The following is a 14,415-nucleotide window of genomic DNA, read 5'->3' as shown; positions in this document are numbered from 1 at the left end:
GCCCAAATATTACGTGAATGTATTCTGAGTAACACGCAAACCCAACTCAATTTTTTTTTAAAAATCTATTTTTTTTAAAATCAGCTTCCCTCATTTCAATATCTGTTTTTTATTTTATTTTTACTGCTACTCCGTTACCGAACTTTGAAAACAAATATCGACTGATGAATATCTTAAATCCTTTAATTCTGTTTTTAATTTGAGTTTTTTTCACGATTACATCAAAAAATGCATAGATATCAAATTTAAAAAAAAGAAAAAATTTTTAACACTTGTTAATTATTTTGTTTCTAGGATCAAAATTCTAAAAAGAAAAAAAAAAAATTTCCCCAATAATGTAAGCGAGGCGGTTTTGGGTCCTCAGTTATACATTTTCTCAAAGGCACCACAGAAAAGTGAATATTTATATGTTTAACAAGTGATTTTGAGTAAGTGTTAATAAAATTATAGTGAAGTTTTTTAATTTTGTTCGAAGTAAAAAGGAATAATAAAATTAAAATCAGTAAATATCAGGAAGTTATTTGCCGAGCATAATTGTATGAATAACGCAAGATAAGTTTGTAGAAGACTTAAAGTATGATGAATGCAACTCAAGCACGTGGATGCATAAAAGAATGAAAAACTATTGTTCTTAGTACTTCCTTAAAAACTCTTCTTTAGAACATCCCCTGAAAAGAAAGAAAATTTACTACAATGGAACAAGTAAAACAAAATAGACATTTTGTACCATCCTTTACACGATTCAAATAATATTGGAACAATCGTAAGTTAAGCCTAAAATAAGTTTCGATTTCATTTTTAGATTTTTGTCTTACTACAACAAACTTTTACCTCATTGAAACTGATTTGGTAACATTGCCGGGAGGAAGTAATAGAAAACAAAAGAGTACTTAAAATAATCTCAAAATCAGATATCGATATGTACCATTTATGCAATATTTCCGCTTATCTTGTTGAAGCGTAAGTTGCTGATGTCTGTGGACCGTATCGACTGGGTTAGAGAGTAGAAAATGAAAACTAAAACGAGAAGTTAACTGTTTCATTTAATTCATACGGGTTATGTATATTCTGATTCCTAACATGTGGTGATTTTGTTTTCTTCGCCCGAAAATGATATAGAAGTTTTAATAATAATTTAACACTAAAATCTTTGTAAACTTGATTGAAATTTTATTTATTTTTCAGTTTGTTTCACGTTTATTATAAATTCTAGGTTTTCGCCTTAGTTTAGGTTTAAAATAGCTTACGCCTAAGTTCCCCGTGACAGAATTGCGGCGACAAGGCGAAATTGTCGCAGAACATTAGAGTTTTTGCAGAAAGATTTTTCATTTTGGGAAAGGAAAAATTTTGGTTCTCCTTTTCTGCATAATTATTTTTTGGTTCTCCTTATCTGCATAATTAACTAGAATTTCAAATTAGTAATATAAAGTAAAAAAATTCAGATATCGCGAAGGCTTAAAAGATAGTTCGCTCTAGAAATTATGAACTTTCTTTCATTATTTTTTTCTTTTAAGAACAAAATATTTTACATACACTTATTTGAGTATCTCTTTTTTAAAGAGTCCTATTCGCGTGATTCGTGATCTATATTTTGAGAGTTAATGCACGGGTTTTGCGATTTTTAATTTATGTACGAATTTTAGTTTGTTACCGTTTAATTTATTTACGAATATTAATTTGTGTAATTATTTAGGAAATTCGAAAGCGGAAATAATTAGTGCATTTTTCCGCTTACAAAATGCGAGAATGTCGCCTATTTTATTAGAATTAAAAAAAAAAATTATTTTTACAATTAAAATTTTTTATATATTTTTATTCTATACTTTCTTCTGTAAACACAACGTTTCTGTTACTTTAAATAAGTAATTGTTATAATTAAAAATATCCTAATGCTATTAGTGCTAGGGAAATTTGTCGCAGAAAACCCGAAAAAATTGGGGCCTTAGTTTAATTTTAAAATAGCTTTTAGAATAAGTAAAAAATTTGGTTCCATAAAATCAATTGAATTTTTTTTTTATTGGTACACTGAGAAGATTTTATAGATACATTGGACAATAACTAATTTATTTAATCTGAACTAAATTCTAAAAAAATACATTAATTCCATGAAATTAATAACGGGATAAGAAGATGGCCAATACACAGTTCACAGGCAGCCCATTATTTTTTCCTGATCCACGCCAACACAAACATGGGTTTCGATTACTGATTTTAATACCGCGATGTATTGTCAAGAAAAAACGATATTTAACAATATATCATGTAATTTTTTTACGAATTCAACTCTTTTATACTATTTCTTTTATTGTTCATTAATTTCGTTTCGCAAATAAAAGTTTTCAACACTCACGATATTATCGTTATCAGTATAATGTATAAAATACGAGATTTTATCTTTTTGATACCGATAATATTTGTGGTATTATCGTGGTCGATAATCATAGCTATATTGTTGGCGACCTATGTAAACTAAAATCTGTCGTCTTCCCTACGTGTTGGCGAACTATGCTTGTCCCTTGTACCCCCTTGCTGTCAGGCTAACCATGGGAGGTCTTCGTGGTTTTCCTATCTGTGTAACGCAAATGCGGATTAGTTCCATTTACAAGGTAAAATTTCTCCTAGTACTTGATCCAAGAGTTCTCTTGTCCTCTGGATTGGGTTCAAAATCACAAGGATACGAAGTTGAACATCAGTTGTAGTAAACCCAAAAAATTGGGTCGACTGTTCAACGACGGTTATAAAATTAAATAAAATAAAATTTTGTGTCTGAGGTGAAACTCCACATATTGTCAGACCATAAAATAAGACAATTTTAATGAGAAACGATGTTTCGTAAACAGCTGTTTACATTTTTAAAACTTAATGTTTCTAACATCCACTTAAATTTCATCTATAAATCTTCTTTCTGTAATGTTCTTCAATTGTTTTTCCTAAATATGTTTTGTAAGTAGCACACTTTCATGTGTTATTAAATAGTTTTACTTATTACTTACACAACTTCACAAACTTTTACTTCTTTTTAAAACTTGGCTAAAATTAAATTAAAATATTTCGGCACTTATTAAAAAAATAAACGGTATGATTAATTCAAAAATAAACTTAAAGTCTCAATTTTATCATCCACTTTTAAAATTAAAATTTAAATTCTGAACTGAAAATATTTTTTAAAAAGCTTTATACCAATAATTTATATTTTTATTTTTCAATCCGAATATAAATTCAGTTCAGAAAATATATATTAAAAAGAATTCTTATTAAAGAATTCTTTCTTATTGCAAGCTTCAAGAAACCATTTATTTCTTCCATATAATAAAAAAAATAATACTCTATCATTGCACCAAAGACAAGTAAGTGCTTATGAAATTTTAATAAAAGGAAGTGGAAAAAAATTAGTGATCGCTTGTTTCGAATTCATTGCCGTAGTTTTGCATTTCATTAGAATTTTTGAGTAACAGGTGTCTCATTAACTTAATGAACGTGTTACTGTAACATTCAAAACATGGCACACAAAATTGTGTTTACAAACGCAAGGTTTTTGATTGGATTATAATAATGTACCAGCCATAAGCAAATGACTGATAAAGTAAACAAATTGTTTGACAATTGGTTTCCTTACGTTTACCAAAACGGTATTTTACAGGAAGTAACGCTTAACCTCATCCGCTAATGGGACGCAATTTTTTTGAGTCGGAAATCGTTTGACAATTAACCTTCCAGAACTGAAAACACAAACTTAGAACACAAAAATGCAAATTTGATTTTAACTTAGTAAATATTAAATCATAATTGAGAGGATTTTTCTTTCCTTTCTAAAGATTAATTTGTGTACCTATATTTATGGTTAACAATGATCTAAAACAAATAAATAAATAAAATAAAAAGAGAACGATATTTTAATTTATAAGACTCAAAAGAAAATTTTCTTTTGAATGATTTCGGATTGAGCTATTCGACGGATTAAGTGTTTTGACGCTCGTTCTTTATTTGGAAATTAATACCGTACTGCTCATTTTATTTTAGGCAGGATAGAAATCTAATATTACTCTAATCGAAAATATATATTTTTGTAAATATCGTTCTATCTCTATAATGACTCTATGTTTCAGTCATCTTTAGAAAATGCTAAATTTGTGTGTTTTTTTTAAAGGTGTTGTTTTAATTCCTAATTTTTTTGCGTTTTGAAAAACTTCACGTACCCAAAATAAATCACTTTTAAGATATGCAATAATTTTAACAAATTTATACACATTTCGATTTCCCCAAAAATTCAAATAAAGCATTTTTAAACTAAGCATAATTCTTTTTAAAAAAATTATATGATAAAAAGTTGTAATCCACAAATAATAAAATAATTTTCGAAACCATGGAAGTTAATTAAATAAACATAAGGTATAACAAATGAAAAAAAAATTGATAGGTATGAATTATTTTGTCAAACTAAACAGTCATTAAAACATCTTTCAATGCCCAGGTACCTAAAAATGTAGAAAAGTAAATTTCGGTTGCCTTTTTAAGATTTTTCTGGTAATAAACTATTCAAATTATTGGTGTTTTTGCATGATAATCTCTATTTGTAGAAGAAAAAGTAATGCACACATTATACAATAAAATAGATTTATTTTAAATAATATGTAAGGAAATGTTTATAGTTAATTCTTATTAAATGTTTATTGTTTATTCTTATTTTTTTAATGCAATTTATAAAAAGTGAGATTTTTAAGGGCCCCCTGAGTGCCTGGGGCTCCTGGCAGTGCCCGGATGTGCCCATGCGTAAAGACGGTACTACCCAAAATGGCGATCGCGAATGACCGATAAGTACCTTGCTTTTCAAGATACTTAACTGTTTTCGAATTATGGACTGAAGTACATTGATTTGAACGAAAATGTCATTCGGCGACTACCTACGATCTTGCAAAGGTAGAAAATCTTCTTTCCTTTTGTAGAAATGTAATAATCAACAAAAGACTGCCCGCCAAATTAGAGAAGATTGGGAACGTGGGCTTTGATTATGTCAGATGTTGGCGGCTGAATTTTTTTTTTTTTTTTGCTTCTGTGATGGTAGCTAGTGGACGATAATTTTCGTTAAGCCTACTATTCTAATTCGTTTATTTTTTTATTCATAGAAGGTATCCTACACTCTTTTCTTTTTCATTTGTTCTTTTATGGCCGTATAAAGATGACATTTTATTAAGCGTTAGACTTTCTTATGTTTTTTTTTTTTTAAATATTATTTTTATTTTATTACTTATTTTATAACTAGCCGCCAGCAGATCCGCTTTTTTTTCCTTCTTAAATAAGTGGAATTTCAAGTATTTCGAGTTGTAAAATCGTACAGTGAAAAATGAATACAATAAGTAAGCATTATTAACTCTAATTGTACAAGTGAGAGTGGATTTAATTTTTGTCTCTTACTAGTTCGTATGGCATCATGCAGGGCCCGACTTAACCTAATTGGGACCCGGGGCAAAAACTTTTTTTTTAGGGGGGGGGAGGGCACTGCTTCAGTAATGAAGAACCAAACTTTATGGAGGTATTTAAATTTTCACCTCATTGTACATATATAACAAGAAAATTGACTAGAACCTAAAATAGCTATCAAGTCCCACCCTCCAATGGTCAGACGAAATATCGTTCTGTCCATTTTATTGATTCTCTGTCCATCATTTCTGACTGTTATTTTCAGATTGTTAACTTCGAGATCTAGCTGCGAAAAATTCCTGTCCTTGCTGACATTAGGGCGGAATTCAGCTAAATTTTAGCAATAATGATGGCTGCCTTAAGGCAATCAGAAGCCTGTATTTTTGTAAACGTATTTCCTTTTGCGATATATAAAAATACAGCTTTTGATTGTCCAAATTTGTCCTTCGTAATTGCGAGCTGAGAAAGCCATGAATTTGCGAAATATAGATTTTTTGTGTTCATACGATGGATTTGCTAGAAGAAGCTAACATAAAACTGACGGATTCTTTCACTGTACTGATATTTTGTTTAAAAAAAAGTTCATTAAAGAAGTAAACCTAAAATAAACTTTCTATTCGATTTTGGGATCCCCTCTGATGTGTGGCCCAGGGCAACTGCCCCGTATGCCCCTGCCTTTGTCAGGCTCCGGTATCATGGTGAATTTGTTCTTAAAATGTTTTTAATACAACATCTATCGTTAAAAAAATGACAATTATTTTAAATGCGCATTTGACGAATAATAAATCAAATTAGCACTTTTTCCAAAACCAAACTGTGGATTTATTTGCTTTTATTCATTGTACATGACAATGAATTTCTTTGTAAGGATTTTTTCGTAATCTAGTAAATGAGTATTAACGTTAAAAAGTTAAAATCAGTTTTTGCATTTATTTGATGCGTTTGAATGGTAATTAAAATGTACTTCCAAAACCAGTTTTATTGTACCAGAGTTATTTTATTTTTTAAGCCTAGACCCAGGATTTTTGCTATTAAAAACTTTTGATGACATTGCGTCCCAGGGTTGAGACTCTCACATGTTCGTATAAATAAATCTAGAAATTAGTATTAAATGTGTATAGATAAATTATGTACGTTTGGGACATCTATCCAACCTCTCATCTTCTACCTATCAGTTATAGCCGGCCAAGTGGCCGTGCGGTCAGCGTGCCTGACGGTGAAGCCAGTGGCATCGGGTTCGAATCCCGCTCAGGGCATGGATGTTCCCCTCTCTGTGTGTTGTTCTCTATTGTGTGATATGTGAATGTGGCCCACCTTATAATCTGATATTTGTGGCAGTGCGGCGTGGGTAATGCTGCTCGCCTCTGTGACTTAGGTTCACAGGTGCCCACTGGGTAACGTTAAAGGAGTAACACTTCCGTCATCTTTTGAGGTGAAGAACGAAAGTTCAGTGCCTGCCGTTAAAAAATAAATAAATAAAACTTAAAAAGAAAATAAAAACTTATCAGTTATAAGCACGCGTGTTGTCCTTATGTTAGTGACTGATTTTTCGAGTTGACATCCACACGAACCCCTGTCTAATGTGTACAAATTTTAATATCACGATTGTAAAAAAATATGTCGCGATAATTTCCCCCTTTTTTTTCCCTTCTTTTTTGATATTTTCACTTAAAGGAAAATAAGATAAAGTTTAAGAATTTAAAATTCGTGACCATAAAAGATGAGAACAATAAATTATCACAATTAATAGTTGGTTTTAGAATTTAGAAATTTAAAAGTCTTGAAATTGAAATGCCGCTAACGAATAAGATTAAGTACATTTATTTTTAACATTACCACTGACTTAATATATGTAACTTATGATAATACATAATATAACATATCTGATATATATAATCTTAATATATCTTATCGTAATATATATATATAACTTATCTTATATAACTGATGATGACGACACATATATAACTCATGTTAGTCTGCACATTTGTTTTTAACGCGTTTTACTTCTGGTATGAATTTAACGGGTCTGGTTCATTTCATCGACAATCACTTCATCGACAGGCCATTTCATCGACACCACTTCATCGACAGGCCATTTCATCGACTAGGTCATTTCGTCGACAGGCCGTTTCCTCGACAGGGTTGTTTCGTCGACAGGGTCATTTCGTCGACAAGTCATTTCGTCGACAGGGTCATTTCATCGACAAGTCATTTCGTCGACAGGGTCATTTCGTCGACAGGGTCATTTCGTCGACAAGTCATTTCGTCGACAAGTCATTTCGTCGACAGGGTCGTTTCGTCGACAAGGTCATTTCGTCGACAGGGTCATTTCGTCGACAAGTCATTTCGTCGACAGGGTCATTTCGTCGACAAGTCATTTCGTCGACAGGGTCTTTTCATTGACAGGGTCGTTTCGTCGACAAGGTCATTTCGTCGACAGGGTCATTTCGTCGACAAGTCATTTCGTTGACAGGGTCTTTTCATTTACAGGATCATTTCGTCGACAGAGTCATTTCGTCGACAAGTCATTTCGTTGACAGGGTCTTTTCATTGACAGGGTCATTTCGTCGACAGGGTCATTTCGTTGCTAGTGTCATGCGTAATTCTGAAACTATTTTAGAGATTTAATCTAAATATTTCTATTATTAATTAAAAAATGCACTTATTTAATTTTATACTAAAGTAAAATTCTTTATGGCGGTTTATTGTTCCAATTGCACTAAAAGAAGTTCGCTTTTTAAATTAATTAATAGGTAGTTGAGAAGCGTTTAAACGGTTGATGTATCGAAATCTACTTTTCTATATCTAAATCGTAATAGCTCGACACTTATTTTTAGGATAGGTAAGGATTGTCTTCAGAACATTACCAAGCATGATATCCGGACCGTGGTTGCAGTTAATATAGTGTGACGTTAACAATAAAATTGTTTTTAATATCAAATCAAATTAATAAAATATATTTTTAGAATTAAAAGTAATAAAAATATATTACAATGAAAATTTAGACACTATTTCAAGGAGAGGAAAGGTATATTTATTGCTGTAAAAATTTTCAACATTTTTACATAAATTTTAACAAAAACATAGACATCAGTCGAATTCTCACAGAAATGAAAATAATCATAGACCTAATTATTATATCTGCGTAAGTAGAAAAAAAATTCTAGGTTTTTTATGATGGTAAAGTGATTTCTTAATGTTCACTTTAATTGCAATTTTAAACTTTTTGTTCAGCATCTTTAACATTAGGACAGGAATATGCGTATTCGGACAATCGAATTGAGTCTTAGTTTCGTTACTACTATTAGAGATTTCGAAGAACAATAGGAACACAAACTTGATGTTTAGGTATTTACAGAGGCGGTTGTAGATTCCCACAATATTTAAAGTGCTACTCACCTTACCAAAATTGTTTAGAAGCACGGGCGTAACGTTGCAAGCCTGTTAGTGTTTGGTCTTCACAAAATATGTATTTTCTATGAATAGTGAATTTAATAATAGTATTAATTATTCAATTCTAATCTAATACTATCAAATTATACTATTTTTGAATTATACTATTATTATAATTAAATAATAATAGTATAATTTAACAAGAATAATAATAGTAGTAAGTAAATGATGAATTAATTCATTTTTTATTTGCAGGATTTAAATTAGACACATTTTGCTTAAAAGAAAATTAACAAAAAGTCGAGCTTGGAATTTAAACGTAAGAATAAATAACTCCTACTCTACAAAAAAGAAAAAAAAATCTTGCAATTAAAATTTGACCAATTTTTTACTAGTATAATTGCTGAAATTTTTAACTGATTTTCTACACAGGATGAAAACACAATTTTCAAACGCTTACTGACCACTATTAGCACGACTTATCGCCAATCAGAATTTTGATTATTTTCTGCCTGAACAAGCCAGGAGACTCAAAACTAAAATGCAGAAAAAATGAAAATAAAAAATGCATATGTATTTAAAATATCAAGTTTGTTCAATAGACTACAAATGAGAAAAACAATTTATAAAAATTTTCACGCATAGCAAAAACCACAAGGGCAAAATTTCACAAAATATTCTATCAACATTCAAAATTCCACTTTTTTCGTTTTGGTAACAAAAATTCACATTTCTTTATCAGGACAGAAAAACATTTTAACATTTGAGTAAAAAAACAAGTTTGCTAAACTTATTTTAACAAAACATTAATGAGAATAAAATCAGATACATATAGATAACTATCTCCTCAATTATAAACTCAAAAGTCAATTTATTTGTTATATCGTAGTAAATTACGTTTTTTTCCCAAATGTTTTAGATCATAAAAACCAATTAGACAGGTTTCCTCCCCTCCTCTGATTTAGAACCATTTTTTATATCATTTCGATTGCATCGCATACCGAGGATGTGGAGTCATTGTGATTTTTATCTCTTTTTTTTTTACATTAACGAAGTTTTTTTATAAGGTAAAAAAACTTATAAATGTTTAGGGAACATATAGGATAAAATACATATTAAACTATTAAACGCCAAAACGTTATAAATAATTAATTAAATAAGAAATAAAATAAACTGGAAATGCGAGAACAAGATTTTTGTTTCAAATAATATTTCATTTAAATTTCACAAGAATTATCAGAAACTTCCCTCTTCAGCAGAATAGCTGACAAAGACATGAGGAAGAGGATTAGAACAAAAATTTTTATCAACATTATTTCCCAATATGTTTTCCAAGTTGGAGTTTCATTTTATTTTTCCCCTCATGCATTTTTTTCCCAAGATTTTTATAATACCAGGAAGTTCAGCCCGTTGCTCACTTCGCTCGCCAACCTTCGTAATAGCCACTCATACAACTTAGTTTGTTTTTTTCCTATATCGATCTTTCTTTTAAAGAGAAAATATATAAATATTGAAATTTCATGTAAGAAAATTTTATTAATATGTCAATAGTAACAAAATTAACGATTACTTGCATATGAAAAAAAATCAACTGAGCTTGAAAAAAATAAATATCTAAACACAGGGAATATATAAATTTTTGATAAAACAAGAAGTAATCTTACTAGCTAACTATCTAAAAGGTTTGTGTTTTTCGGATTAAATTCATTGTAAACATCACCATTGTTATCATTGCAAAAGTTAGTTCCTTTTCCTTCTCTTTTTTTTGGACAAGATTTTAAACTGTATTAATGTGATTTACTCATTGCGGGGGAACGTTATATAAGTATAATTTTCTTTTTTATCGACAGAAAATTTTTGCAGCTGAAATGGCCTGTTGACGAAAAAACCTTGTTATTGAAATTATCTATCGACCACATGGTTTCATTATCTCACAGATTCATTTTATACCGTCTTTTTTTCCTTCCTAATTTCACCCGTCATTCACTCCCTACATCAAGAATCATTCACAATAGTTGTTGCAGTTGCTTTTGCGATGATAATCTACAATAATGTACATTAAAAATTAATCTTAGAAACAAATGTGTTAAATATGATTAGAAAAAAATTGTGTAATATACAACTTAAATGTGTAAAATACAATTAATGTTTCGTTTTTGCAACGTGATATGAATAGAGGAGTAGGCAATTTTCAAATGAAATGCTTTTTTCCGGCAACTTCAACATACTATTAAGATTTTGCATCAGGCTAGGCTTAAAAAATTTCATCAGAAATATACTAAATTACAAAAAAGTGCAAGGGGCATAACGTCTATTGTAAAAGAATCATAAGACTAGTTTCAAAATTACGCATGACTTTGCCTACAAAATAATCTTCTCTTAATATTGTCGACGAAATGACCCCTGTTGACAAAATGACCCTGTCGACAAAATGACCCTGTCGACAAAATGAACCTGTCGACAAAGTGACCCTGTCGATGAAATGACCCTGTCGACAAAACTGCCCTGTCGACGAAATGACCCCGTCGACGAAATGATATGACGATGAAATGACCCTGTCGATGAAACGATCATATCGATGAAATGACCCTGTCGACAAAATGACCCTGTCGACAAAATGACCCTGTCGACGAAACGACTTGTCGATGAAATGATCCTGTCGACTAAATGACTTGTCGACGAAATGACCCTGTCGACGAAACGACCCTGTCGACGAAATGACTTGTCGACGAAATGACCCTGTCGACGAAATGACTTGTCGACGAAATGACCCTGTCGACGAAACGACCCTGTCGACGAAATGACTTGTCGACGAAATAACTTGTCGACGAAATGACTTGTCGACGAAATGACCCTGTCGACGAAATGACCCTGTCGACGAAATGACTTGTCGACGAAATGACCCTGTCGACGAAACAACCCTGTCGAGGAAACGGCCTGTCGACGAAATGACCTAGTCGATGAAACGGCCTGTCGATGAAGTGGTGTCGATGAAATGGTGTGTCGATGAAGTGATTGTCGATGAAATGAATGCGACCCGAATTTAACTGACTTTTAAGGATATTAAATTTTTTTCCGTGGTTTCGTCTGCTTAAAAATATTTTGTGAAAATATTGTTTCAATGGCAACGCACGTTTTGTTTTTTATTTTTTTCATCGATGAATTTTTTCACGTTTTCCATCAATAAAATATTTTATTTTCGATATTGTGCCCGAACGCCGAAAAGAGATGATTGTTTACAAACCACGACCTCTTAAAAATTTGAAAGCATGATCCTAATTTCCAAACAAGACTTTCAAACAGAATCGTAAATTAATACTATTAATACCACATTCGATAAACTGGTAAGGAACAAGACACACAGCGGGAGAAAATAAATTTTAAAAATAGATTTTTTCACCCCGGTCATAAATGATAGTTGTCAAAAACAAATTTATTTTTGAATTACTAATTTTATTCAGCACAATCTTCCTGAAATAAGTAAGAAAACGATCGGTCTTCTTAAATTATGATTGTTTTTTAATACAAACCGGTTAATGTGGTTGGCACGTCTCGGTAATATTTTTGTTAAAAAAAATATTTTTTAAATGCTGGATATATTTCTTAAGCAGAGATCAAAAAAATTACATTATTAATTGCATTTTGTAGTTTACAACTACTTTGTTACAATTGTAGTTAACTAAGACTACTTTTTTTATGTAGTGACTACTAACTACTTTGGAAATGTAGTGACATTTTAAAGAACTTTGTTCGAGAAATTAATTTACACTGCTGGCGAAATTAATTTATACATAATGTTCAAAATGGTTTTGAATAAAAAATTATCTTATATTAAATATACAGAATTATTTAGAAACATATAGAATTAACATATAGAATTAACATGTAGAATTTACCATATTGAATTATTTACAAAATATGACTATTATTCGAGTTCTCAGTTCATTGGAAAAAATTAAAGCAGCGTTTGTTTTTATTTTAACAATTTCTAATGCCTTACAGCAGTGTTTTCCAACCTTTTTATCACCGCGGACCTGTCAACGTTTGATGATTTTACCACGGCCCGCTGGGGGTGGGGGGCCGTTGATTGTTTATATTTTAGATTACTTTGATTTATTAATTTTATTTAATTGTATTTAAACATGCCTTCAAAATAAAATACAGTTACTCCAAAAAATAAATATAAAGTGATTTAACAATAATTGACTAGAACGTTAAATCAATGAGAACCCTTAGCTTGTTTCTTTGTAATGAGACGGTTCCATCTGGGGGTAATCTGAGACAATAATACATTACAAACATTAAAAAAATTATGACGCTACCTTCTGGGGCCCCTTTTTTTAAATAAATAAAATTTTAATGGAACACGGATATTTTTAATTTTGGGTATAAAGCTAGGAAATTAAAATCAGTTTCAATGAAATAGGGGGCCCTGTACTATTTGATCCACGGACTGGGGGTTGAGGAACACTGCCCTACAGTATTTCAAATGGCACTTATCGATTTTAAGGCCCTTACGCTAGATTCTGGTTTAAACAGATCGCCGGTTACCAATAATACCTCATCAAACACCACGACATCGTTATCTTTAACGACAACAATCAATATAGAATTCGTTAATTGTGCGATCATTATTTATTATTATAATAATCGCATGACGATAATATCGCAATTCTTATTGATAACCTAACACATCTGAAGATAATAAAGCTAAGAATATACTTAACAGTAATTGTAAAGTACGGTATAATTGAGAATGTTGATACATTTTATTTGGATACCGAAGTATTGACCAATGTATAAATTAACTAAAATCGAAAAATATTACGATATATTTAAAAAAAAGAGACATTCTTTCGACAGTACATGGAAATTCGTATTTATCGTTAATAGGAATCTATGTTCATGGTGACACCACATGTATCCGATAGGTAATTTTAAACCGTGATGATACAGGGGATAGTGCGTATAACCTTTCATTGAGGTACCGGGTTCGAATCCCAGTGATGGTTGGTCGATACGAATTCTACATCCAGCTTGCACCGACCACAGTGCTGACGTAAAATATCTTCAGTTGTAGACGGATCATGGGTTAGAGTCCCCTTGCCGTCAGGCTAAACAGTAGGAGGTTTTCGGTTTGTGGTTTTCCACTCCATGTTACGCAAATGCAGGTTATTTCCATCAAAAAATCGTCCCCAAAGGCAAAATTTCTCCTAATACTTGATTCAGGAGTTTCCTTGTCTTCTGGATTGGGTTCAAAATTACAAGGTTGAACATTGTTAGTTGTAAACTCAAAAAATTAGGTCGCCTGTTCCGCGACAGTTATAAAATAAAATAAAGATAGGTAACTTTCAAATTAGAGAGTGACGGATCTCGGGTTTTGTAGGGATTAACAAAAGGAAAAGTGCTAAAAAGAAAGTTAATATATTTAATTTGTGTGAGAAAAACAACATTATTCTTCAATTTAAGACTATTGATGCATAGATTATTAAGGAAAGATGTAAAAAATACTTAAGAGATAACGGTTTAAATAGAGATTATTGGAAAGGCTTAAAACAGCAAGTTTCATTTTCTTTTCATTAAAAATTAGCATTTTTTATA

The 14,415-nt window shown here is 31.0% G+C and overlaps 1 protein-coding gene across 2 annotated transcripts in view; it reads left to right on the top strand.

Moving 5' to 3' along the window:
- Nucleotides 1-14,415, top strand: part of Cda5 (Chitin deacetylase-like 5) — an 81,706-nt gene that overhangs the window by 23,744 nt on the left and 43,547 nt on the right. The window lies entirely within an intron of this gene.

This window comes from Parasteatoda tepidariorum, chromosome 6, assembly GCF_982258835.1.
Source record: "Parasteatoda tepidariorum strain Cologne lab strain chromosome 6, Ptep-v5.0, whole genome shotgun sequence".
Lineage (NCBI taxonomy): Eukaryota > Metazoa > Arthropoda > Arachnida > Araneae > Theridiidae > Parasteatoda > Parasteatoda tepidariorum.
This window is presented reverse-complemented; position numbering and strand designations above follow the sequence as displayed.